The following is a 27,641-nucleotide window of genomic DNA, read 5'->3' on the forward strand; positions in this document are numbered from 1 at the left end:
CTGGGACAAAAATGGAAAGCCCATGCCCAGTATATTTCAAATCCTCAGCCTGATAACTGAACAGTAGTTACCGAAGACGTTACAATCGTAAGGAAGCCATAGAGGGTTAAGAAAGTCAGCAGCAAACATCTGCAATTCTTTAAGGGAGGCAAGGTAGAGTTGGCCTGGGGAGAAAATCTAAATCAGACTTGCAAATTAAAGTAAAATCTATAATTTCATATTTTTAAAACCTTTGTCAGTTTGTTCACTCATTCATTCACCCATCTTTCCTATCCATTTATTGAATAAACCTTCAAGGATCAGCTAAGTGCCAAGTACTAGATCACAAAATCAGTGAAACTGACATCCTTTTCTGCTTCCTGGTAACAAATTATTATTTATGGCAGCAAGTGAATAGGAAGTTCTTTACAAGTGGTCAACCAAATTCCTAGTCCTCTGTCCTGCATAGTGTAAGTTTTTCATTTCTGCTCTAGACTGGCCACAAAACCTGTAAGCCTTGCTTGGGGCTGGAACAAAAGCCGAGGTTAAACCCCCTAACCTTCAGAAGACGGAACACACCTGAGGACTGACTGCATCTTGGAAATTTTTCAGCAGGTGATCTGCTGGACTCATTAGGAGAACTACCTGGTTCATTAGCCAATATACCTGGTTCAGTGGATAATACAACTGATCAAACAGATGAAGCATTATTTGTTTTAAAAAATGGACCCCTTTCCACTCCCACCCCCACCTCCTACAGTAGCGGGAGATGTTACTGCTCAGAGCAACTTTGTTTACTTCTGTTCTCCTCCTTACCCCCTTAATATGTGTCACTGTAACCTGAGAGAACATGTGCACGTGTGTAATACATACTGTGCTGATACAGGCAGAAATCTGGATTTGGCTATATCAATATCACTGTCATCCAGAATGATTCTAAATTCTGTCAAAAAAAAAAAAAGGGCTCAATTTGCTATGTAGTCAGAATGGGGCTGTTTTTAGCTGGCTGAGATTCACAGCTATGAAATCTTTGTTTGCAAATCAGGCCTCTTTTCAACAATGCTGGGTGTGGAGACCAAAATAGCAATTTTAGAGTCACTTCTCACCCTCCATCTCCTCCCTTTACAAAAGACGGTGGGTGTGAGATCCCTGAAGGAGGAACAGTTGTTCCCTTGCTGATATTCTTATCACAGCCAGGGACAAACAACCCTTGGAGCATCCAGGCTCAGGCTCTTGAAATGTGCACAAACCTGAATTTTGGATGCCTTTTAGCATTGGGAAGGGAAACCTAGAAGGAATCAGAATCCTCCAGAGGGTTTATTAAAACATGGATTTCTGGATCAAATGGTATCCTTATAAATATTTAACAACCTGCTCCCTTTGGAAGATGTGACTTGCAATTGCCAATTTCTGTGGTGTAAATACAGCCACAATAGTCAATTTCAAGCTACCTTGAAACTGGGAAGAGATATACAACGTGCTCTCTAGAGTTTATACTGGCCAGCTCCAGCACCACTAGCTGGGTCCCACCTGCTTGACTTGGCAGGTCTACTGTAGGGCTTGAGAATTTGCACTTCCAATTTCCCAGGTGGTATAGAAGCTGTTAGTCTAGGATTTTTAGGTGCCAGATATCATGGGAATTTCCTAGGGCCTTGGAGGCCTTGCCACCCTCTAAGTACCCTCTCTTAGGACCTCACCTTCCCTTTCCATTATATCCTGGAGGGGCTCAGTGCAGGCCATTGGGAAGAACTCTTAACTGTGGGACATGGCTCTGGGCTTACGACCTATGGGAAAGTGAAGTACACCAATTTTCCAAAAAGAAGCCATGTATGCTGCTGTCCTTTGTTTACCACCCCCCCTCCCTTTTCTTAGCATGATTATAAGGAACCAAGTCTTATTCATCTGTCTGTTCCTTACCTAGACCAAAAATCCATTGAACTGAGATGAGCTTAGTATACTGGCCTGCAACCATGAAATACAGATCTCATAGTTTCTATCACTCACTCGATCCTTAAGCTATCCACCTATTCATCTACTTATTGGTCCATTAATTTGTGCAAGGGGTGTTTAAATCCCTACTATGTGCCGTCACTGGGTACTGGAGATTTAGTGGTGAATATAACATGCACAATAACTGACCCATAGAGCTTATAATATAGTAGGGAAGACAAATGTTGAATATCAATTAGATTTGCTGTGAGCTTCAAAGAAAAAAACCAGGATTCTATGTGGGTGTCCCATAGGGTAAGGAGCCAAAAAAGGACTCCCTGAGGAAGTGAAGTTAAATTGAGACCTAAAATAATGGGTAAAAGTTTCCCAATGAGAGGAGATGTTGGTGATGGGTATATGGCAGGGGATAAGTATTCGAGGGAAGCAGGAGCACAGGGAAGGGAAGTATGGCCTGAGATGAGGCTGGAGAGAGAGGGGAGTTCTGGACTTTATCCTAAGAGCAGGGGTCGGACCATGGAAGGATCCCAGGCAGAGGAGTGCTAAATCATGTCTGGCCTGAGGAAATGTGGCCTTTTGGATGTGGTGCAGCTCCCAATTTGTGTGTTGTTTCTGAATCACAGACATATGCCCATTATATAAGGTTATGGCTGAGCTTGCTCTTTGTTCTCTCTGGGTTAGTGATATCACTTGATATTATTCCCTAGTTATGTTACTCTTGTCATACAACAAAACTGTAATTTATTCAAGGTCAAGGATGTTGTCTTCATTCCTTCTGCTGTCCTGTTGTGCCTAGGATGGTACTGGGTACCTTCTGGGTCACTGGTAAACAGCCCTGAGGTACTGAAAAGAATACTTGACTTAGTGAAAGGAGGCCAGGCTTCCAGTCCATACCCACCACTTACCAGCTTTGAGACCTTGTGGTTGGGCACATAATGTCTCTGAGCTTCAGTTTTCTTACACATAAAAGATGAAACCATATACATTTTATAAAGTTTCTGTGAAAGAATTGAATAAGATATTGCAAGTGAAAATTCTAGAATGCTATGCACATGTGAGATGACATACTTAATGATAGAGTGGGTAGGGATTATGGGCCCAGCCTGCACCCAACACAGCATCCTACTTACCTTCCTGTGCAGAATTACCCAACCAACAAGCTACCATTTTACACTTACCTTCCCTTTTGCAAGTGCCAGGGATGACAGTTTGGGGCTGTGGCCCAGACCTGGGAGCATTCCTCTGGGATGTTCCTCTTACAGCTTGTGTCTGGTTATCTCTGATCTCTGAGGTGCCCTCCTATCAACATCTTCCCTCATATGTGTGTGTCACTTTATGGTTTCTGGAGTGGAAGCGGGGCACTGTGGCTTAGGGATGTATTTTGCAAACTGAAGTTCATGAACCACCCACATCAAAACTATCCAGGCGCTTATTAAACCTGCCCCAGCTCTGCTAAATCACAATCTTATGAACACTTAAGGCTCCCAACTCTGCCATGGTGAATAGAAGGCCATGCTTTGAATCCACCCACAGAGAGATGAACACACGAGCTCCACCAACTTGACCTCTGTCTTCTCATCTATACCTTTGGTTATAGATTATATTAATCTCTACCTCGTATCGGGACAGTGAGGGTTAAATAAGATAAAGTATGTGCGATGCTTAAAGCAGTTCTTGGCTCTTAGCAAGCACTTGATAAATGGTCGCATTTATTATGTCACCTTGGCCTCTGAGCAGCCCTGTGTGTGGACAGACAGGGAGATGATGTCTAGAAAAGCAAAATGAGTTACTAGAGGTCACACAGCTAATTAGCAACTGGGCAGGACTAATGCCCAGATGCCTAAGTCCTAATCCAGCACTATTTCCGCCACACCAGGCTGCCTCCTTTAAGCCCTGAACTTCCCTAAATGCTTCTCTTCCATGTACTGGTCTCTAGGCGGCCAAGCAGAGCGCTACATAGCTCCCTTTCATTAGCAATTTATCAGGACATTGCTTTGTATCTTGCAAACAGATAACCAGCCCGAACTCAGTTGACCTCTAGAATCCCTTCAGATATAATTGAGTTTGTATTATCTGACAGGTAGCCCATCTTCTAACATTTAGGTAAATTGCAGAGCCTGCACACCTGACCTCTACAACCTGCCCCGGGGCTCTGAATCCTTTGCCTTTCTTGCCATGCACCGCACCCCCTTCCCCCCAACTCCCTTTTGCAAACAGATCCTGACACTGCTGTTCAGGGATGCACTACTGATGTCGGTGCTGACTTTATGCTAAGCACGCAGGAATACAAAGCCCCAAACACTACCCTCACAGATCCCGGCCCTGTCTTTTTGAGACTGGAGGAGATTTAATTTAGATAGAGATGATTTCTTGTGATATGGATGTCCCAGCCTACCCTTGAGGAACAAACAAGGCAAGAGGCTCTTGGAGCCAGATGCTGGAATACAGCACACTGTCCCCATGACGTGCTACAATCCTGTTGTTTCCTTTCTCTACCTCCTGTGAGGAATTAAGGAGTATCTGTGTTATGATACCCTTAAAGCTCCCTCAAGCCACCCGTATCCGTTGCCCACTCACTCAGTGGTGGAGGAGGGGGAGTAGGTGTTTGCTTTTTGTAGGTCAATGTGGCCTCTTCTTGTTGCTTCCCTAGGGATCACAGCTCTCCACCACTGCCCCCTTCATGCACATGTCCTCTTCTCGACTCCCTCCTCTGCAACCTACACACAAGAAAAATAGGACAGAGCCAGTCACCCCAACGTCTCACGTTCACTATTTGTAAAGTGAGGGTGTTAACCTAGATGATTTGAAAGATCTCTTCCAGCTGGAAGAGGCCATGGTTCTCTGGATTACTCATATTAGCCCTTCCTAGGCATCAGGCCAGGCACAGCCCTCAGACAATGAATACAGCAGCATCTTAGGATAATTTGTAGCAGAGGTTCACAAACGTTTTCCATTCAAGACACCCTTAAAGTCTTAGTAAGTTTTTTTTTCACAGTAGGCCAAAAGAAATCTATCTATTAAGTACTTAGTTACTAAATATGGACTAAATGAACAAAATATGTTGGAACTATAGACTACTTCAAGCTATCATGTTATAGTCTCTGATAGATGTTGAGTATCACTGTATTTGCCTAGAAATTTAGAAATATCTTGTGGCATCTCTGTGTGTTTACTGAGGCACCCTAGGGCACCCAGGTACAGAGTTTGGGAAAGGGGCTTTATAGTCTTATTTCCTAAACTTGCATCTAAACTTGCTGCTCCCTGAATCCTCCAAGAGAATCTCAGTGAGCACCTCACTGTATTCCTTGCCACCCTGACCTCTCAGAAGACATAGAGGAGCTAGTCAACTTTGCATTTCAAAAAGTTTCTCGGGACAATCAGGTTTTAGAGACTAGAACTTTCCAAATCTTCTTTCGTTGCCCAGGCCCAAAAACATCAAACCAGAGGATAGCTTGTACTTTGGCAATTCAGACACTATGGTTCCCAAATGTGTACACAGGTAGTAGGTTAAATCCCAAACATATTAGTGACATGGAAAAAGGAATGAAAAGGAGGTTTCGGTGTAAGTTAATCAGGTTGGCTGCATACATGATCTGGATAATTACCTGGGTAATTTTTCAACCTTACATTTCATGTGTGGAATAGACACAGTCAAGATAAAATTAGGCCTTAAAAATATTTTAAAAGGCTTCTAAGCCTAGCCAAGTGCCTGGCACAGTAATACAGTATGATTTTTATACTCATAAATTCTACCCTGACAGCAGAACCAGAATGCACACGCTATGGTCGCTCCACCAAACAATGAAGAAATCAGGGCTCAGAGCAGTTACACAGTGTGGGAGTAGTGAGGCCAGGACTTGAACTCATATCTCTTTGAGTCCAGAGACCCAACCTCCAGCTACTTACGGTGCCTCTGTGAGGATGCCAGATGACCTAATTGGCAGTACCATTCAGGAATTTTACCTCAGAGTACTATAACAAACCTATGGTCCTCAGGCCATGTTACTACAGGTCTGAGACCACTTTCTTTTCTAGCTCCAAAGCCAATGCACAAGTTTTTTCCTTTACCAGCCATTGTACCCCTCTGTTTCCTGTGAGTTTGCACCCTTTACAGTGGCTGCAAAGCTGTTTCCTCATCTTGTTCATCTCACCCATCAGCAATACTGAAAATTAACTCCTTTCTTGGTCCCCTCCTCACAGGTAACTGGGAAGGAAAGAATATCAAATGTCCTTTAAACAGAAAAATCAAAAGCTATGGAAGAAAAAGAAATAGTAGTTGCCTATCATGGAAGACGGATCACTTAGAGACCATTGCTTTAAGTTATAGGGAATCTGTTAGACTAGGCTCGTGGACATTTATTTCTCCCTCTTGCCAATGCAGGTTCTAGAAACCCCAGTTCTAGCTATAAAGCAAATGTCAGGGAAGCTGTAGCTCTCCCTTCCATGACCAGACATTAATGCAGGTAGTGAAGCACTAATGCCTGGAAATAGTTGTTGGCTTCTGTCTGCATTTTCTCCCAAATTCCCTTTATCACAACCTATCAAGGCTGTGGGGATGAGATAAAAGAAAATCCTGGTGAGAATGAAGAGCCTGCCTCATATATGGTGGGAATGCTGGCTCAGTCTCCACCCAGATTATCTCTAAATCTCCCCTGCAATGATGGTCTTATTTTGCTCAGAGCCCTACTTGGTTTCGTGCTGCTGCTACTGACCTTCCTCCTTTTTCTTCTTCTCTTACTGAGGTATAATTTGCTTTTTGGTATAGCGCTCTAGTTTCACACTAGAACAATCACCACAATCGAGATAATGAACATTTCCATAAAACCAAAAATCCCCCACACACCTCTTTGTAGTCAACCCTTCCCCAACCCCAGGCTCACCAACCACCCATCTGTTTCCTGTCTCTATAGGTTTACCTTTCCCAGAATGTCAAATAATCAGAATTACACAGCATGTAGCTCTTCCACTGTCACTTCTTTCTCGTAACACAATGCATTTGAGATTCATCCATTTTGTTGGATGTATCAGTAGTTTGCTTCTTTTCATGCTGAATAATGGTCCATCGTGTGGATGTACCAGAGCTTATTTTTTCCCCAGTAGACGTTCGGCATGTTTCGAGTTTGAAGTGATTATGAATAAAGTTTACATTTATCTTAAGTCCCACCTAAAATGAGGTTGCTGGAACACATGGTAAGTGTACACTTACTTTTACAAAGAGTTGCAAAACTGTTTTCCACAATAGTTATATCAGTTTGCATTCCTGCCAGCAATGCATGTGCGTTCTAGTTGTTCCGCCTCTTTACTAGCACTTGCAACTGTCAGTTTTCCCCCCTTTTTGTATTTCAGTTATTCTATAGTTGTATACCAATATCTCAATTGTGGTTTTAACTTTCCTTTTCCCTAATGACACATAGTAATGTTAAGCATCTTATTTGCTTATTTGCCATCTGTGTAGCTTTTGGCTGAAGTGTCTTTTTAAAATCTTTTACCCATTTTTTATTAGGTTGTTTGTTTTCTTATAACTGAGTTGGAAAACTCTTATATATTTTGGATTCAAAGACTTTATGGTTTGCAAATATTTTCTCCTATCCTGTGACTTTTCATTCTTTTAACAGTGTCTCTTGAAGAACAGAAGTTTTCAGATTTTATAAGGTCCAGTTTATCAATGTTTTCTTTCATAGGTCTTACTTTTGATGCCATATCTAAGGAGTCTTCGTTTAAGTCAAGGTCACAAAGATTTTCTCATGTGTTTTCTCTAGGAATTTTATAGTTTAATATTATATATTTAAGCCTATGGTCCATTGTCAGTTTCATGCTTCTTTTAAATTAGTTGTCTTTTAAGTCCAGAGAAGCCAAAGGCATGAGGAGAGATTTGACCTAACTAACCCCTGTAAGAGGTTGGTCTTCTGAGAGTCAGCTCATTACTACATAGGAAGCCACTGTCAGGATGTAATGGTTAAATGTTAGGCTCTGACATCAGATACCTTGAGTCTGAATCAGTTTTTCCTATTCTAAGTTATAACATACGGTGATTACTTATACTTTCTGATCCTCAATTAAATGAATTATTAATTAGCAAAGCTGAGGTTAGAACTAGGACTATAGCATTTGAGCTCTATCACAAAGATTGGTTCTGAGTGATAAAGACAAGAGCTTTTAGTGTGGGAACCCATTCTAAACAATCCAGGAAAAGTGGTCAGAGTGGTTTACCACTCAATACTAGTAAAACAAAGGAGGGTTTGAGACCAAGCCACTTGTACGTCCCATACTGCAGGTGGCCATCTTTCTGCCTGGGCTCTCACTGCTTTTCTTGGATCTGAGTTAAACTGGACCATTAGGTCCCTTGAGTTCTTCTTGCTGCTCAAATACTCTCACTCACTTATATGTGCCACTGCTTTACCAGCTCTCCATCTTCCCAGGCTCTCCATTTCTCCACCTTTTGTTTGCAAGGAACACCTATCAGGCTCCTTAGTCTGTCTGGATACTTTCTTCCAACAAAGAAACCCACATCATTATCCAAATGGGGACACTTACAAATTCAGAGCTAGATATGATAAAAAATGTTTACCTTGTGCGTCCCCTGACTCCAGGTAAGCTTATGCTAAAATCTTCGGGAAAACAGATATTCCACTATTAAATGAGAGGCAAAGTGGCTTGGGGGGTGGGGGTGGGAGCACATGGGTTTTAGATGTGGATTTGGGTTCAGATCACAATTCTGGCTCCTATTGTGCCACCCTGGGTAAAGCACATAACTGCTTAGACTCAGTTTCCCAATCTCAGAGTGAAAGATATTTGTGAGCATTAAATGGTATAATAACTGTATGTGAAACACTTGGTACATTGTGGCAACTTTCATGATTATGATGATGAAGTTAGCTCTGCTTTTCTCAACCACCATTTCCAGAATTCACAACCCTCATTCACAGGAACTCTCTCCTTTCTAATCAAAAGCCCCCTGCTGCTGGCCCAGCTCACTTCTGATGATCACATCCAGTCAATGGCCCTCAGACTATCAAATAGGAGTTGAGAACTTCCTAATGGCTTTTAATTCTTGGAAAACTACATGCACGTGTATAGTGCAACCCACTTGTGAAGAACTTGTAGCAGATCAATTACTATAAATGCCCTAAACAGCCTCAGTTGATTTGCCATGTGTGCTCTGAAGTTATGATTAATAGAGGTTTTGTTTAAAAAAGAAAGCGTGGGGGGGTGCCCATGGTGGTGGTGAGATGAATTGGAAGATTGGGACTGACATATATACACTAATATGTATGAAATGGATAACTAATAAGAACCTGCTGTATAAAAAATAAATGAAATTAAAATTTTTTTAAAAAAGCATGTCTAGGAAAGAGAAAGAAAACATTGACAACTTTTGTCAATATCCTGACTTATGAGGCTGCAAAATAAAATGTTCTCTACTGGCAACTCCCCATGTCTGGCTGCATGCTACTTCCAGAGTAAGTCTCTACTTGGGTGAATACATCACATCTCCTATTTGCTGGGATGCTTGGAGGGAATCAGCTGGGAACATCTTGTTTCAGCATAAATTTTTTCCCATGTTGCCTAGGCTGAAAATGCTACTTTGTATTCCTGGTTGAGGGGCTATCGCCTGTATCTTAATCCTGTGCAGCCCTGGTGACTCACCACAGCTCTTTGGGCTTAGCTTTGAATTCCCTTGACTTTGAGGTTACAGACATCAATCCTTCTGAGTAGCTTTACTTTCATTTCTGGAGCACTTGTGTGCATATCTAACCCCTGTGTGCACATGAGTATTCATTTGCCTGCAAGTCTTAAAAATGCTAATGTGAAACTGGGTTAGAATTCTACAGGCCAGACTCCAACCTCAAATATTAATCAGGCCTGGGTAGCCGAGGGGAGCCTTGTCCATTGTAGGGAGAAGGCATATGCTCGCCCTGAAGCACCGCAAGGCAAACTACTCGAAATCAAACCCCTATTTTAAAACATTTCACTCACCAGCAGGCTGTTCATTTTCCTCAGGTGTACACTGTTGTTTTTGATTAGACAGAAGCAGTGATCTGATCAACTTTTCAATTGAACAAGAAACAAAACAAGACACGGCCAATTCACACCATGTTTCTCGAATGGCTTTTGATAGAAATTTACTTCTCTGAATTTCATTCTTTTTCGTTCAATGTGATCTCAAAGATCCTTTTTCTGTCTCCTCCTCTTCACCTTGACCTCTCTTCCCCTACAAACTTTTTCTTCCCAGAACACTTTCTTATATGCTGAGGAATTATTTAAAGATTGAATCAAAAGTTCAATACTCTAGTGTTCCTTCTTATGAGCTCTGGACAGTCACTGGCCAGGAGTCTCAAAGGAGTCTCTCTGAAGGGCACCTCCTCTGCCATTACATGCCAGGTGGATGCCCTGAACCCGGCCAGCACAGCCAGCCCCTGGCCTAGGAATGACAGTCACAGTGTGTTCACTCTACTCCGGGGGCCTGTGCAAACACAGCTCTCCTATCCTTGATGGCCCTCATCTATCCTTTAAGCCCTTTCATTATCTCAAGCCCTGTGCTAGGTAGGTACTTTTATTTCTGACAGTGCATTTGATCTCAGTTGGTCCTTACCACTAACTATATGTGACTTAGGTGATATTGCCACCCCCATTTTAGGGATAAAGATGACCCAGCTAGAAAGAAATAAAATCAGAATTTGAATCCAGATCTTATGACTCCAAAGCTTACCTCTTTTCTCTGAATCTTACTGCCTTTAAATTGCCATCCAATTTCTTTCCAGGAAAATAGGGCTTGTTTCCAAGAAAAAGTTCGCTTCCCTGGGGACAGAGATGAACTTACAGGGCAGTTGGAACCTTAAATTAACAAATGAAAAAACGGAAGCCCAGAGGGCCTTTGTAACTTCCCTGAGGTCACAGCTGTTGAGGGGTTGAGCTTGGACTTGGGTTTGTGCCTTGTTGATTCTAAGTATTGCACTACCATTGCATGTACCAAGCTGGATGCCTTGCCCAGTCTAGGGGTTGAGGAGACTAAGGCTCAAAATCAAAGGAATAAAGCCAAACCCACACCACTCCCTCCTGGAGGAAACTGCTGCTTTGCTACAGAAGGTCGCCAGGTCCTAATACATTTTGTGCCCGTAATATGATCTCTCCACCATTTCTAAACTCATTATGGTTTATTTTGCCTCTTTACATTCTGATTTGAGACAATTTTATCAGGAACATGGAGAAGAAAAAAACAACAAAGTACCCACAACTGACATGCAAAGTACAAACAACTCTGTGGTTTTCTTAGATTTCTGTTAAATATGCATCCTACAATTTGTGGAAGAGCCTTTCACATTTTTTCTAGAGTGACCTGGTCTTGTCACAAAACATGATTGGAGTAACCTCAGAAACATAGTATTCCAGGCCCTAGCCATGGTTGCTGTTATTTGAGGATAAGAAGGAGAGAAAGTAGGAGTGAACTATATTTGATGGAGTTATTTCCATCTCTTCAACAATATTTTTTTAGAACAAACTCCCTATTAATGCAATGAGTTATAGACCAATAAATGAAATAAGATTTTAGTTTGGATCTTTCTAATTGGTGTCCCCATAACCTACTAATGATTTGTCTCTTCACAGAATCTATCCTCCACGGGCACTTACACATCAAAAGACCTAAAAGAAAAAGAAGCATTTCTTGTCATTAAACCAAGTTTTCATTCTGGAGAAATATCTCCAAGAAGAATGAACAGCATGGAGATGATAGCCTAGTCCCCCAGACTCTCACCTTAATTTGTAGGGAAATGGACTGACCGAATCCATACCACAAATATATTGACTGAATTACATTGGCAAGGATTTCATAACTAGTAGCTCAGCCTCCACCCCAGCTGAGCTGTGGGAAGTCTCCCGTCAGTGCAATATATGTTCATGTATTCATTCAACAAATGCCAAGCACTCTTCAATTAAGTGTTGGGGATATATCAGTAAACAAAACTGACAAAACACAAACAAACAAAAAAAAAACCACCTTGCCCCCTTTGTTAGATAAATAAGGAGGAAAAAATAACAGATTAGGTGATGATAAACACCATGATGAAATGAAAGTGGTAAAATAAGTCCACAGTGTAGTCAGTAGAGGAAGAAGCTACTCATCCTCTGGGACCTAGTCCAGTGTCTGTCTACCTGTTTGTGCTCCTCCTTATTGTTCGCCATAGTCTCCAGAATGCTCTTTGCCTTGGTCAGATGCATCCCAGCCCAGAGATTTACATCTCTAAGCAGACTTCACTGAACTCAGCTGTGTCCATACTCCTGGATCCATGAGTCCAACACCTCCCCAGCTTCCTTCCTTTTCCTGGTGTCCATTTCCTTGCTCTTGCCTCTACTATCTCTCACTCTGATCCAACCCTTTTGCTCTCCTACATGGTCCTACATGTGAGTCTTTCTGGTTCCCAGCTGTCTTAGCTTTGTCTTCTATTTCCTGCCTCAAGCCTACCATTTGAATGTGATGGTACCCAAGGTCCCCAGGGAAGGGTTTCACTTTTCTCTGTTTTGGGCCACACCCCAGTTGTATAACTCCAGCAGAAGTCTATGACTAATGTCCACACAAAGCTTGCTCTAACATCTGTCTCCAGGATCTGTCAGTAAATGGAAAGGAAAGGATTATTTACAAATATATTAAAGCAAAGAAATAGCCACTTCCTATGCATACACATATAGGTCATCCTTTTATTAAGTCATCATCTGAAAGAGTGTGAACCTGCCTTGGGCATTGTCTCCATAATGTTTTGTTACCCCACAAGTTGAAATTCATTCACAGAGCAATACTCCCAGGGAGATGCAGCTGCCCTGTTTTTTCAGCCATATGCCTAATGTGCTCTGAGTTTCTTTAAGTCCTCTCCTTCAACAATATCTTTCCATAGCCAGGTTGCTTGGGTTAATTATACCTTCTTACATTTAAAATAATTTCTTTTCTAAATCTACTTTAAATATGTGCCCTTTAGAATCAGAATGATCGTCTCCCCCATCTGGAGATGACATATAACTAGATGTCTAAATGGCTTTTCAGATGCACTAATCACTTCATAGCTATCTCTGCCAGAGCTGTCTCATTCATTCTCTCATCACAGCCATGGCTTTTGCTGCTCACTCATACCACTGCCTTATGTCCAAGCTATGCTTGTCCTTTTTGGCTATAGAATTGCCCTTTTCAGACAACTCCTGGTATCCACAGATTTTTCCAGTCATTGTGTTTGGATCATTTCCAGTGAATTATTATAAGCTACCCTACTTCTCCAGGTGAGGAAACCTATTCTGTGACAGTTACTGTTGAAATTTAATAATATATTATGTAAACTTCAAATTAGCACATTTTTATTTCTTGTCTTTCAATAAACACATTTTACATGGAAATTAAATTGAAGAACTACCAGTTATACAGTCGTTTCTGAATACACATGCATTCAACTACCCACCTTCATTTCAAGAGTAAGTTTATAATGGGCTGAATGTTTGCTCTGGTGTCTGCACAAACCATATCTCCAACCCCTGTGGCACTACATGTTCTTGTGTTTAAATAATAGATTTGAAGTAAACAAGAATATCACAGTGACTGAAAAAGCAAAGAAAGAGAATTTGAGTAATTTCAGTTTTATTATTCTATGTGACCACTTGGAGTATTTGTTTGTGTTTAATATTTAAAACAATGAACCAGAGTAAACTCTGAGGTTTAATATTTTTGCTGGTAACTACAGATCTTAGTTCACATATGAAATATCTTACTGAATTTGAACAATATCTTTAAAATTGAAATTTATTCATTTAAATTCTTCACTGTTTTAAAACTAAAATATGAATTAAGAAAAAATAGGTTTTATTAAAATTAATTAGACAGTCATGTACATCAATTATTATATTAGACTATTATCAAAGGGTCAAAGTTCAAACTATTAAGTGTGTATAAAAATGTGGAATAAATAGCTGTGTCTCTTTTGTCCAGAAGGAACATGGAGGAGGGAGGTAATGACAATATTCATTCATAATTAGTCTGAATTTGGAAAAAAAAATTGAAGTGGAGAATCAGCATAAAATGACATTAACCTAGCGAAGTTCAACAGCGAACAATTTAAAAATCCAGCAGAGATAGTGAATCAACATCTATGTCTATTTTTAAATATGTAATGCCTTTAACATCACATGTAGCTTCATCTCATGATTGTCACTGAAAATAATTTTGTTGTATACAGCAGGGGGTATTAAAAAGTTATACGTTCCAGGTGTCAAATATGCTAGATACACCACAGAATCACAGTTGCTCTAATTTTCACGTCCCTAATTAATGTGAGACTGAGCATATTTTCACATTTATTGGTTATTCAGGTTTCCTCTTTTATGAAATATCTGCTAAATCCTGTAGCTATTTGTCTATATAGTTTAAATATCAATTTATACAAATTCTTCACATATTCTTAATATTAATTCTTTCATCCATAAACATCTATCTCTATCCCTAATTGCCTAGATCATGTAGCACTGTTTTGGGGGATTCTGTGAGGCTATCTTTTTGTTAATGATTTTTAAACTTGTTGCATTATGGAATTAAACTCTATGACAGCAATTGCTTGATATTGAAGTTTATATTTCTTCATAAATTTCTTCTATAATTTTTATGTAATGAAATTACTTATTCTAAATAATACTTATTTTTTCTTAGAGTCTATTTTTTTCTTTCATTAATAATATTACACTAGGCCTTCCACTTCCAACCAAGATGAAGAAACAATTACTGGATTTATTTATCTTCCTTTCTGAAAAAACAAAACAAGACAAACAAACATAAAAGAAGCAATAATTTTCAAGTCACTAGACAGCAGGTAATGTAGAACAGTGCTCCCTGATAAATAGGGAAGAAAATGAAGTGAGGAACTGGTCTAGTTTACTGACTTCAGAGTTTCCAGGGTGTGATGCAGGAAGAAAAAAAAAAAAAGGCAAAAAAAACTTGGGTAGAGTTTGGCAGACTCTGAGTAAAAGAAACAGAGTCACAAGTCAGGGGAGAATAAGATGGTTAGAGTTCACAGGACAGAATACTGAAGAGGAGGGAAATACAAAAAGAGAACTCCACCCATCTTAGCATTTCCCTCTTCAGTATTCAGCTGAATACTGATAAGCACAGGCATGGGAGAAAAAGACCTGAGGCTGGGGAAAGATCAACCCAGAAAGAATTTGGAAGAACAGTGACCAAAACTCACACTGGGCAGAGAATATTTCCTTTTCCCATCAACCAGACTAGAAAAATTTATAATTCATGGGTCTTTTGGTAAAATACTATTAAAGATCTTTCCTCAGTGGTAGAGAATAATTAGTGCTATAGACCAAGTGCTGCCCTTGTCCCTCCTAACAAAGAAAAGTTAAAACTCAAAGGACCAAACTATTTCCAGGTAACAAAGCTCTAGACTATTTTAAGAGAGCAAAAAATATTCAGGACCAAGGGTAAAATATATAATATCTGACATCCAAGAAAAAGGAAATTATAAGGCATGAGAAGCAGGAAAATGGAAACAAAAATAAGAAGGAGAATCAGTCAATGAAAACAAACTGAGAACATGACAAAATGTTAGTATTAGCATACCAGACATTAAAACAATTATAACTGTATTCCATGTTCAAAAATTAGAATCATGAAAGATGTAAAAAAGATACACATGAGGGCTTCCCTGGTGGCGCAGTGGTTGAGAATCCGCCTGCTGATGCAGGGGACACGGGTTCGTGCCCCGATCCGGGAAGATCCCACATGTCACGGAGTGGCTGAGCCCATGAGCCATGGCCACTGAGCCTGTGCGTCCGGAGCCTGTGCTCCGCAGTGAGAGAGGCCACAACAGTGAGAGTCCCGCATACCACAAAAAAAAAAAAAAAAAAAGATACACATGGAACTTCTATAGATGAAAATCAAAATTTGTGAAATGAAAAATGCATTGTACAAGATTAATGGCAGCTTAGATGCTGCAGAAATAATTAGTACATTTGAAAAGATAGTAATAAAAACTATCTAAAATAAAAGAGAATAAAATAAAACAATGAACAGAGCATCAGAAAACTAATATGAGAATTAGCTGCCTAATATTCATAATTGCAGTCCCAAAAGGAGAAGGGAGAGATTGGGGGCCTTCAAATATTAGTTTATCGCCCCAAATTTTCCAGATTTGATGCAAACTATAAACTCACAGATCCAAGAAAGTCAACAAGCCCCAAGCACACAACACATGAAGAAAACTGTACCATAGCAATTTATAACCAAATTTCTCTAAATCAGTAATAATTAGAATGATCTCAAAAGTAGCCAAAGAAAGCAGACATATTATATACAGAGAAAAAGAAAAGATAAAAATGACAGCAGATTTCTCAACATTAACAATGCAAACAAGAAAACAGTAGAGCAACATCTGTAATGTACTGAAATAAAAAGCCCACCAACCCAGAATTCTATGCTCAGAGAAAATATCTTGCAAAAGTAATGGTGAAACAAAGACTTTCACAGACATAGAAAAACTGGAAGAATTCATAACCAGCAAACTCACATTAGAAGAATTGTTAGAATTCATTCCAGCAAAAAGAAAATGATATCAAACAGAAATATGGATCTATACAAAATATTGTATTGATATATTGTATTGATATATTGTATTGATATATTGACAGTACTGACAATATTGATATTGTCAATAAATATCTTCTGAGGTTTCCTGAACTTTCAGTAGAGAACAAGAAGAAAAGATTAGTCTTCCTTTGCAAAGAGAGTTCCCTTAGCATCTAAGGCCAGATTATGGGGAAATTCAGAAGAAGAATTAGATCAATTCTGCCAAACTGCATGCATATACCATTTTAATAAAGAGATTAAACAGCTCTAGCCTGTAAATATAAATTAAAATTAGACATATTTTAAATATATAAACAATGTTACCAATATTGTCATATGCACATAGGCACTAATAATTTTTAAAATGAAAAAGAGCACCAGAGTGATAACTAAATGTGTAAGTATATATGATTTTTCTTATTCATTAAGCCTCTTTAAAAGATAATTGACTATTTAAACAAAATAGAACAATGCATGTGAATTTTATTCCATATGTATGACAATACCATAAGTCAGAAAGGGAGAAATGGAAGTAAATTCTTGTAAGGTTCTTATTATATGTAAAGTGGTATACCATTACTGGAAGATAGACTGTGATAAGTTAAACATGTATATTGTAAACACTATAGAAAAATAGAAAGACAGTTTTATTTAAGAAACCAACAGGGCTTCCCTGGTGGCACAGAGGTTGAGAGTCCGCCTGCCGATGCAGAGGACACGGGTTCGTGTCCCGGTCTGGGAAGATCCCACATGTCACAGAGCGGCTGGGCCTGTGAGCCATGGCCGCTGAGCCTGCGTGTCCGTAGCCTGTGTTCCACAACGGGAGAGGCCACAACAGTGAGAGGCCCGTGTACTGCAAACAAAAAAAAAAACCATGGAAAAAGATGTACCATATGCTAACACTAATCTTATATTAATCTATTAATATAAGACAAAGTAGATCTCAGAGTAAAGAATATTAACCAGGATAAAGAAGTTCATTTCACAGTGATTTACAATTCACAAAGAGAATACAATGTTTCTCTTAACAGAGCTTCAAACTACACGAAGGGAAAAAAAGAACTATAAAGAGAAATAGACAAATTCACAAATAATATGAGATATCAAAATTCTATCAATAATTAAGAGAAAAACTAGACCATTAATTAGTAAGGATATAGGAGATTTAAACATCATTATCAACAAATGTGACCTAATTGCAAATTATGGAATATTCCACCCAATAACAGAAGAATTCATATTTTCTTCAAATGTACCAGAACATTTAAAAAGATAAATCCTGATCTGGGCCATAAAACATATCTCAATAAAATTAAAAGGAGTCAAGTCATTCAAAGCATGTTTTCCAACTAAAATGGAATTAAATTAGAAATCAGTAACATAAAGCTTTCTGGATAATTCTCAAATATTTGGAATTCAAATAGCACATGTCTGAATGATATATAGTTCAAAAAGAAATCAAAAGAGAAAAATATTTTGAACTAAATGAAAATGAAAACAGAATATATCAAAATGTCATGCCAATAAAACATACTTAGAGGAAAATTTATACTACTAAATACCTATGTTAGAAAAATTTTTAAAAATATCTCAAATAAATGGCTTCAGCTTCCAATTTAAAAAACTAGAAAGTGAATAAAAAATTAAGTCCAAAGTAAGTTGAAGAAAGAAAATAATAAAGATCAGAGCAGAAACAGATGAAGTAAAAATTGGATACAGCAGGAAAAAATCAATGAAACCAAAGGCTGGTACTTTGAGATCAATAAAAATGATAAAGTTCTAGTCAGACTGATAAAGGTAAAATAAATAAGAAATAAATTGCCTGTGTCAAAAATGAGAGAGGTGACACCAGTACAGATTCCACAGTTATTAAAAGAATTATCAGGGAATATAGTGAACACTTCAATGCCAAAAAATTCAACAACCTGGAGTAAATGTGCAAATTCCTTGAAAAATACAAACTGATAAAGCTTACCAGGACAAAATATATTTTGTATAACTCTGTAACTGTGAGAGAAATTGAAAATGTTATTAAAACTTTTCAATAGAAAGGAAGGCATGAATAAGGAAAGGAGGGAGGAAGGGCAAGAAAGAGAAGGGGGGGAGAAAGAGAAGAGAGGAGACGAGAAGAGAAGAGAGAAAGAAGGGAACTGAGAGAGAAAGAAAGAATACCTCACGGCCAGATTACTTCACTGGTAAATTCTATTAAATATTTAAGGAAGAAATAATATGAATTCTAGAAAAAGTCTTGCAGAAAATTGAAGAAGTTAAAATGCTCTACAACACATTCTATGAGGGCAACCTTATTTCAGCTCAAACTGAGACAAAGATATCACAAGGAAATGAAATTACAGACCAATATCCCTCATGAATATAGATGCAAAAATTCTAAACAAATTTTCTGTTGAATCCAACTGGATGGATAGATAGATAGATAGATAGATAGATAGATAGATAGATAGATAGATAGATCATGATCACTTGTAATTTATTCTGAACATGTAAGGTTGGTCTAACACTTGAGAATCAATCAGTGTAATTCACCATATTAAGACACTAAAAAAGAAAAATCATATGATCATCACAATAGACACAGAAAAAAAATATAGAATTCTTAGTGATAAATCTGACAAAAGATGTGAAAGACTTGAACACTGAAAACTACAAAGCATGGCTGAGATAAATTGAAAGAGACCTAAATAAATGGAGAGACATATCTTTGTCATGGGTTGGAAGACTCAGTATTGTTTAGATGTGAATTCTGTCTAAACTGATCTATAGATTCAATACAATCCCAGAATTTCAAAATTCCAGCAGGGCTTTTGAAGAAACTGACAAGCTGTTTTAAAAATTTATATGGAAACATAAAGGACCTAAAACAGCCAAAACACTTTGAAAAGGAAGAACAAAGTTTGAGGACTAATACTTTCTGTATTTGTTTCCTCTTGGTGCTATAACAAATTACCACAAACTGTGGCATAGAACAGTACAATCTTACCTTACAGCTCTGGAAGTCAGAAGTCTGAATTAAGTCTTATAGGGCTAAAATAAAAGTAGACAAGTACTGTGCTCCTTCTGGAGGCTCCAGGGGAGAATTCATTTCCTTGTCTTTTCCAGCTACTAGAGGCTTCCTTCATTCCTTGGCTTATGGCTCTTTTGTCCATCACTTCAATCTCTGCTTCTATTGTCCTTCTGACTTTTGACCATTTTCCCTACTTAAAAGTACCCTTGTAATTATACTGAGCCCACAAAGAAAATCAAGATAATCTCAAGATCCTTAATTTAATAACATCTACAAAGTTCCTTTTACCATGTAAGGTAACATATTCACAGGTTCTAAGGATTAGGATGTAAATTTCTTTAGGGAGCCATTATTCCTCCTGCTATACTACCTAATTTCTAAACTTATTTATTTCAACACTACAATATGGTATTGTTGTCAAAATAGATCAATCAATGAAACAGAATAGAGTCTATATATAGATCCACACATGAATAAACAAGTGATTTTTGATAAAGGTACAAAAGCAATTCAGTGTTCAGAGGATAGTCTTTTCAAGGAATGATGTTGGAACAATTGGATATCCACATGCAAAAAACACAAAAAAACTTTGACCTATGTCTTGCACTAGGTACAAAAATTAGGCCTAAATGTAAAATCTAAAACCATAAAATTTCCAGAAGAAAACATAGGAAAAATGAATTAGGCAAATATGTATTAAATATGATACCAAAAGCATGATTCATAAAAGAAAATAAAATTGATAAATTGTTCTTCATCAAATGTTTAAAAATCTGCTCTGCAAAAGAGAATATAAAGGAAAGCTACAGTGGGAGAGAATATTTGCAAAACGCAAAAGACTTGTATCCAAAATATATATGAACTCTCAAAACTCAATAAAAATAAAACAACTGAATTTTATAGATATAACAAAAGATTTGAACAGACACTTTACCTAAGAAAATCTATAAATGGCAAATAAGCACATGAAAAGATGCTCAATATCATTAGTCCTTAAGGAAATGCAAGTTTAAACCACAGTAGGTTACTACCCATATATTAGAATGAATAAAATGAAATAATTGGTCATACCAAGTATTGGCAATGATATGGAGGAACTAGAAATTTTATGCACTGTTGTTGGAAATGTAATTGTGAAAGCATTTTAGAAAATAGTTTTTCAGATTTGTAAAATATTATACATTCACCTACCTATGTTCCAGCCATTCTATTCCTAGGCATTTACTCAAAAGAATTGAAAGTATATGTCCATACAAAAACTTGTACATAAATATTCTTGCAGCTTTTTTTGTAATAGCCAAAAAATGGAAACAACCAAATACCCATTCACAGGTAAATGACAAATTGTGCTATGTCTTATACTGGAATACTATTCAGCAATAAAAATGAACTGTTCATTACAAAAATAGTGGATGAGTCTCAAAAATAATTATGCTTAGCGAATAAAGCCAGAAAGAAAAAAGAAAGCACACATTATTTACTTACATTTTATAGAAATTTCTAGAAAAATAAAGACTAAGCTATAGTGACAAAAAGTAGATCAATGGTTGCCAAGGTGTGGAGGGGATGAAGGGAGACATTAGAGGGGGACACAAGTAAACTTTTGTGGGTTTACTATCTTTATTATGGTGATGGTTTAACAGGTATGTACAAATGTCAGAATGTATTAGATTATACATAAGTGCACTTTATTTTATGCCAATCAAATATCAATAAAACTGTTCAAAAAATTGTTATGCCAGTTTTCCTTTGGTAAGGTTTTTTGCTAATATTTCTCCTTTTTTCCCCTTTACTTTCAATTTTTTCTGTCTCGTGAGTCTTGGGTGTGACTCATAAATAACATATACTTGGATTTATTTTTATTTCTGAAAATCTGTCTTTAACAGGAGGATTTAATTCATTTTTGTTTGTTATCCTTACTGATTTGGTACATATCTATCATCATCTTGGACTTTCAAATTACTGTACTTTTTAATTTGTTCTTTTACATTCCCTTCCTGTGTTTTATAAAGTGTTCTTTAGTCATTTTTATTTATTCTATCCCTACTGTATTCTATCCCTTTTTATTTATTAGTTATGTATTCTTTTCCCCATCATATAGTTATTACCCTTATTAGAAAGAAAGAAAAATACACCCAATGCAAAAAGCCGAATTGACAGTACATCTTATTTTATGACACAGTATCACCATTAGTCCATTCAACACCTCTGTACTCTTTTATGTATATATGTATGATGCATATATGTATCATAATACATATATGCATAATCCCCATTCCTCATTCCCCACTCTCACTGTTATTTGTTTAATTTGTAGTTTTCTAATGTGTCCCTATAAAAGGTAATTATTGTGCATGTATGTTTAACTTACATAAGTGTTACTGTGCTAGACTTCATTCTGTAACCACATTTCCCCCAGGACTATGTTTTTAAGGCCTACCCATGTGGTTATGTGTGTCTTTGGTCTTTTCCTTCTCACACTGCTGTGAACACTTGGAATTATCCAGCTTTTTGATATTTGCCTATCTGATGTATGTAAAGTGATATATCATTGTATTAATTCTCATTTACCTGATTAGTAATGATTATGTCTTCTGTAAATTATCTTTTACCTCTTTTTTACAATGTCTCTTGAGTTTTAATACTTTCCTGGTAGATTTGTAGGCATTTCTTATGTATTTTAAATGTTTTATTTAAATATTTATTTAAATATTTTAGTTCCTTGACATTTTTTCCATAGTCAATCATCTATTAACTTTACAAATGGTATCCTTCCTTAAACAGAAATTCTTAAGGTATGTGTAATCAAATCCATCAATTTTTAGCTTCATAAGTTTTACCATTAACGTTTTAATAGGTTTGAACAGCTCCTAGGTTGGAAAGATAATTGTAACTAAATTAATTGTTTTACCTGTCACTTGTAAATCTTTAATTGATCTGGAAGTTCTCATTATATATGTTTTTAAATAGGGATCAGTTTTATTTTCTTTAATGTAAGCCAGGTTTGCCAACAACTTTACCCTCACGGTCTCCATGATTGTCTGTCAAATTTCCCTGTGTACTTGGATCTCTAAGGCTCTGTTCTGTTCAGTTGTTCTATTTGGTTTTTCTTGCAGTAATGTTATACCAACTTTACTACGTGGTTTTGTAAGATGCTTGCAAGATATCTTGTAAGATAAATCTCTTTTCTTTGCTGTTTTTGAAAGTTGGCTTAGCTATTTGTGAAACAATTCACATAAATTTCAAATAAATTATATCTAATTCTTTTTAAAATGCAGCTGGAATTTTCACTGGAATTTAAATTAATTTGTAAATTAAGTTAGAATCAGTATCCTTATAATATTTTCATCATGCCACACTCAAGAGTATGAAAGACTTCTACATTTTCATATCTTTCCCTATGTCCTTTATTTATTTATTTTTAATACTATGGTCTTTCATTTTATTATTTTTTAAATTTATTATTTATTTATTTATTTTTGGCTGTGTTGAGTCTTAGTTGTGGCACATGGGATCTTCATTGAGACATGCAGGATCTTTCGTTGGTGTGCGTGGGCTCCTCTCTAGTTGTGGAGTGTGGGTTTTCTCTTCCCTAGTTATGGAGTGCATGCTCCAGGGCATGTGGGCTCTGTAATTGTGGTGGATGGGGTCCAGAGTGCATGGGCTCTGTAGTTTGCAGCAGGCAGGTTCTCTAGCTGAGGTGTGCAAGCTCAGTAGTTATGGCACTCAGGTTTAGTTGCCCCGTGGCATGTGGGATCTTAGTTCCCTGACCAGGGATGGAACCTGCATCCCCTGCATTGTAAGGTGGATTCTTCACCATTGGACCACCAGGGAAGTACCCCTATGTCGTTTAATATAGTTCTATTTCCTATATACATCAAGATCTTGTAAACTCATTATTAATTCCTTGATACTTACTGCTTTTGTCTCTCTTATGAATGGTATTTTATTTTTAATATTTTCTAAACATATTTTTATGAGCTGATCTTTTATCTAGTCATCTTGTATGATAGTCACCCTAATTACACAATTTTGTCTGGTACTTTTCTGCATTTTTTATATACACAATCAACTTGTCTGTGAATAATGACAATTTACACCTTCCTTTCTAATTCTATAAGTCCTATTTCTTTTCTTTCCATGTAGCATCAGCCAAGACCATTAGTAATAGCAGTCATCTAAGAATTTCACATCTTAAAGGAAATGTGTTGTCTAAAATTTCTCCACTAAATATGTTTGCTCACTATAGTTTTGTCATTAAGAAGTTCCCTTTATCCCTAGTGTGCTAGAGTTTTTATTATACATGTGGATGATTTTCTACATCAGATAAGATAATCAGCAATTTTAAATTTATTTTTTATTGAAATATAGTTGATTTACAGTGTTGTGTTAGTTTCTGGTGTATAGCAAAGTGATTGTTGGATATGTCTTCTTTTTCATATTATTTTCCATTATGGTTTATTACAGGATATTGAATATATACAATATACATGTGCTAAACAGTAGGACTTTGTTGTTTATTCAGTCTATATATAATAGTTTGCATCTGCTAATCCCAAACTCCCAGTCCATCCCTCCCCTACCCCCCAGATAATCAGCATTTTGAAGACACCCTTACATTGTCTTCAGGTACCTTGTGTTATTGATTGGTTATTGCTATCAATACCACGATCATTTGTTTGTAGGTGATCTAATTTTCTTTCTAGTTGGTTTTAAGAGGTTTTTCTTTATGTTCTGAAATTCCCCTACAATGTAGTGGATGATAGGATGTTTAATATATTCACTTTGGTTCCTCAATCTACAGATGGCCATATTTATCAGGTCTGGAAATTTCTCCCTGATTATTACAACTCCACCATTCTTTTCTTCAAGAAATTTTGTTGCACAGATTTTGAATTGTCTCAGTTATTCCTTCTTCTATCTCTTGTACTTATTTTTTATCTCTCTGTGACTCATGATGCCAATTTCTTTAGCAGTATCTTCAAGCATATTGATTCAATACTGTTCTAATTCAAGAAGATCAATTTCCATGGCCAACTCATATACTCACCACTGAAAGTTCCTCTTGAGTCACTATATTTGATTTCCTGTACACAAAAACAGGATCCTGTGGAAAGTTGACTTAGCTGTGCACAGCCATGGGGGATCTGCTAAATTTGGAAAATGCTTTAGGGGAAATTGAGACTCAGTTGAAGGAGCAACACAATGAAAGAGAGCTTTAAGTAAAACAAATGTTAAGTTTCCTCTGATTTGTAACAAGTAGGACAAAATGACCCCATTAAAATGTACTTGGAGGATAATTTAGCCCTGAGAATTGTATACCTGTTTTAGAAATCCGTCCAAAAATATCCTTCTTAGAAAAGAATTTCTTTTATTTTTTATCTCAACTCGATTCAACAGGTCTCAAGGCTTTGCAAAGCCCTCAACGATTTATGCTTTTAGTCTAGGTCCATCTGACCAAAATCCCACAAATGGGCCAGCACACATGAACTCTGTCTGTTTCTCTTTTTTAAGTCACTCCATGCCCTCACACAACACGTGGCAAAGTGGACACCTGGGAACATGAACTTGGCTGAGAATGAGCACCTGGAGAAAATTATACTCTTCCCCCCAAATGATAACAAGATGGAGAGGGGTGGGTTCTTTACCAGCTGCTTATTGGTAACAGAAAGTTACTTCACTTAAATTTTATACAAATTTGGTAAATATTTATTGTGAGAAGAAATTTTGAAAAATAAGGTTTTTAGAAAATCTGGCTAAAAATCTTTCTGATATCCAAAAATAAAATCAGTATAAAAAGCTATTCGAAGATTCAAAATAATTTTACCATTCATAAAATTATGCAAATATGATGCATACTTACCAAAAATATGACATTAAATTGGAAATACTTTTGAGGGGAAAATTGGTTTAAATTACCTCAAAAACTACTCTATGTGGCAGAAATATTTTTATAAAATGAAATCCCTATAGAGCTATGAAGAGGCTTTTAAATGAGTTGAATTTTAGGCAAACTAGACAAATTGATTAACAAGAGAAATGGTTTCAGCTAAATTGCTTTTAGGCAAATGGATCATCAACCCATTTTAACACGATGATATCTTTTTAAGCTACAAATATTGGGCTTCAGATTTTTTTTTTAATGTGCAATGGAGGTCAGTATACAATGTATACGAGTAGTATGTAGAGAGGTAGTGTATTAAACTACTAAGCCAAAGAGAAAAGGGGGCCTTCAAATAGCTATTACAGATAAAGGCAGAATTGGGAAGATTTAAAATTTTTCACTGATTGAATTGAGGGTATAGAGGAAAAAAATCAAGTTCAGAATGAATATCTAATGAGATAACTGGAAAGCTAAAAGATCTAAGATAGAAAATCCCAAGTGTAGAGGCAGAGCCCATAAGGATACTCTGGATCAGAGATAGGAGACAGAGGTAGGAAAAGAAACACCATTGATAAGAGATGCAAAGAATAGATACTAGAGAGCAGAGACAGAGGAAGTCCAGAGGTCCTAGAGCAAAAACCAGCTACTCTTAGCTATTTTGGTAGGAAATGTGCCTGCAAATTTAGAATGGCTTTACCAAAAGTAAAAAATGGTGCCCATAGCCCAAAGAGAAAAGTTATTGCCTCTCCCTCAGACCAGAAGAGGTATCTTAAGTGGGATGATACAATGTTGATGATGTGATGAGGAAGCTGGCTCAGAGTGGGTGGATCACAAGCCCCAAATGCCTTAAAGAAGACTGAGCTAATGGGCAGTGGCAAAAGAGAGCACCTGGAGAAAAATGTAAGAAATTTTTGACTGTTGAAATTATCATTAATAATAAAATAATTCTGATTGTTCTGATTTGTTGGTGAAGCAGACTTCTGTGTGGTAGGGGCAAGGAGGAGGGAGAAGTTTTTACTCTAGAAGCAAGTGTCCATAACCACAGTCTGAGTTGGAGAAACCTCCTGATTTGTACTCTTGGGTTCTAGCTGCACAGTGATTCAGAAAGCAAGCTCCTAGATGCTGCAAGTAACTGGTGTGTAATCTGTGCTCTTCATGGGAGTTTTTCTGTCTCCATCACTTTTCTCTCCCCTTCCCTACTCCCAGCCCAGCCTGGCTTTGGTGGCCTTCACATGAGCCTCCATTGCACCCTGCCCTTCTCTATCTTATAGTCCCTGAATGTCAAGTGATCACTTGTTTACTTCTTTTTCTCCGTCACTACACTATGAGCTTCTGGAGGACAGGGACCTCTGTCTTTCACCTTTGTATCCCAAGGACCAGTGCCCAGGGTGGAAGACAATGATGAAAGAATGAAGAGACAGGAATAGCTGGATGGATAAATGAATGGGTAGAGGAGTAACTCACACATACACACATAAACACACACATATGCTAACAGCCAGGCACACAGACTACCAGTGTGTTCCTCTGATGCTTATCCTTGGGCCAGGTCTCTCTGTGCTGTCAAACATATGCCTCAGAGAGGCTGCCTTCAGCTGTCAACAGTTTCAGCTCACCATCTCTCTAACTGTCGTGTTTAATACCAGTCATGCAGATCTGGAGTATTGTCTGAGATTCCATCCCCATCTCTGGGAACTATCTTCATCTTCCAATCTCTCCTCTTTGGTGACTGTCCAGAATTTCCTCTCCTTTAAGAGGAGGGCAGCAGAAATTTGCTTTCTTGCCATGTTTACTTTAATGTCTTTACCCAGTATCTATTTGTCAGTTTTGTTGTATTTTTCTCTCTCTGCATTCACCTTGGATGAGGGCTTGTCCTTAGTATTTGCCTTTAGAAAAGAGAACAAGATGCCTCCTGGAGCTAGGAATTTATGCCACTGGTTCCTGCTGAACTCAGCTACATGGGAAATAGAATGCTCACACACCCATCAGACACTGTTGGAACTGGAAACTATATGGTGAGCTTTCATTCTTCAAAGCGTTTTCAAAAGCATTATTTTATTTGAGTCTCACAAGGGTAATTTAGGGCAGGTATTATCCTCTAAAAATACATCAGGGTTTTGAAAAGAGCAGTTGGGTCTGATTTGTGTTTGAGCTCTTCCTATCTGCTGGTGTGACTATGAGCAAATCACTTACTACCCTGAGCCTCTTTA

Source organism: Kogia breviceps, chromosome 1 (assembly GCF_026419965.1).
Source record: "Kogia breviceps isolate mKogBre1 chromosome 1, mKogBre1 haplotype 1, whole genome shotgun sequence".
NCBI classification, from domain to species: Eukaryota; Metazoa; Chordata; class Mammalia; order Artiodactyla; family Physeteridae; genus Kogia; species Kogia breviceps.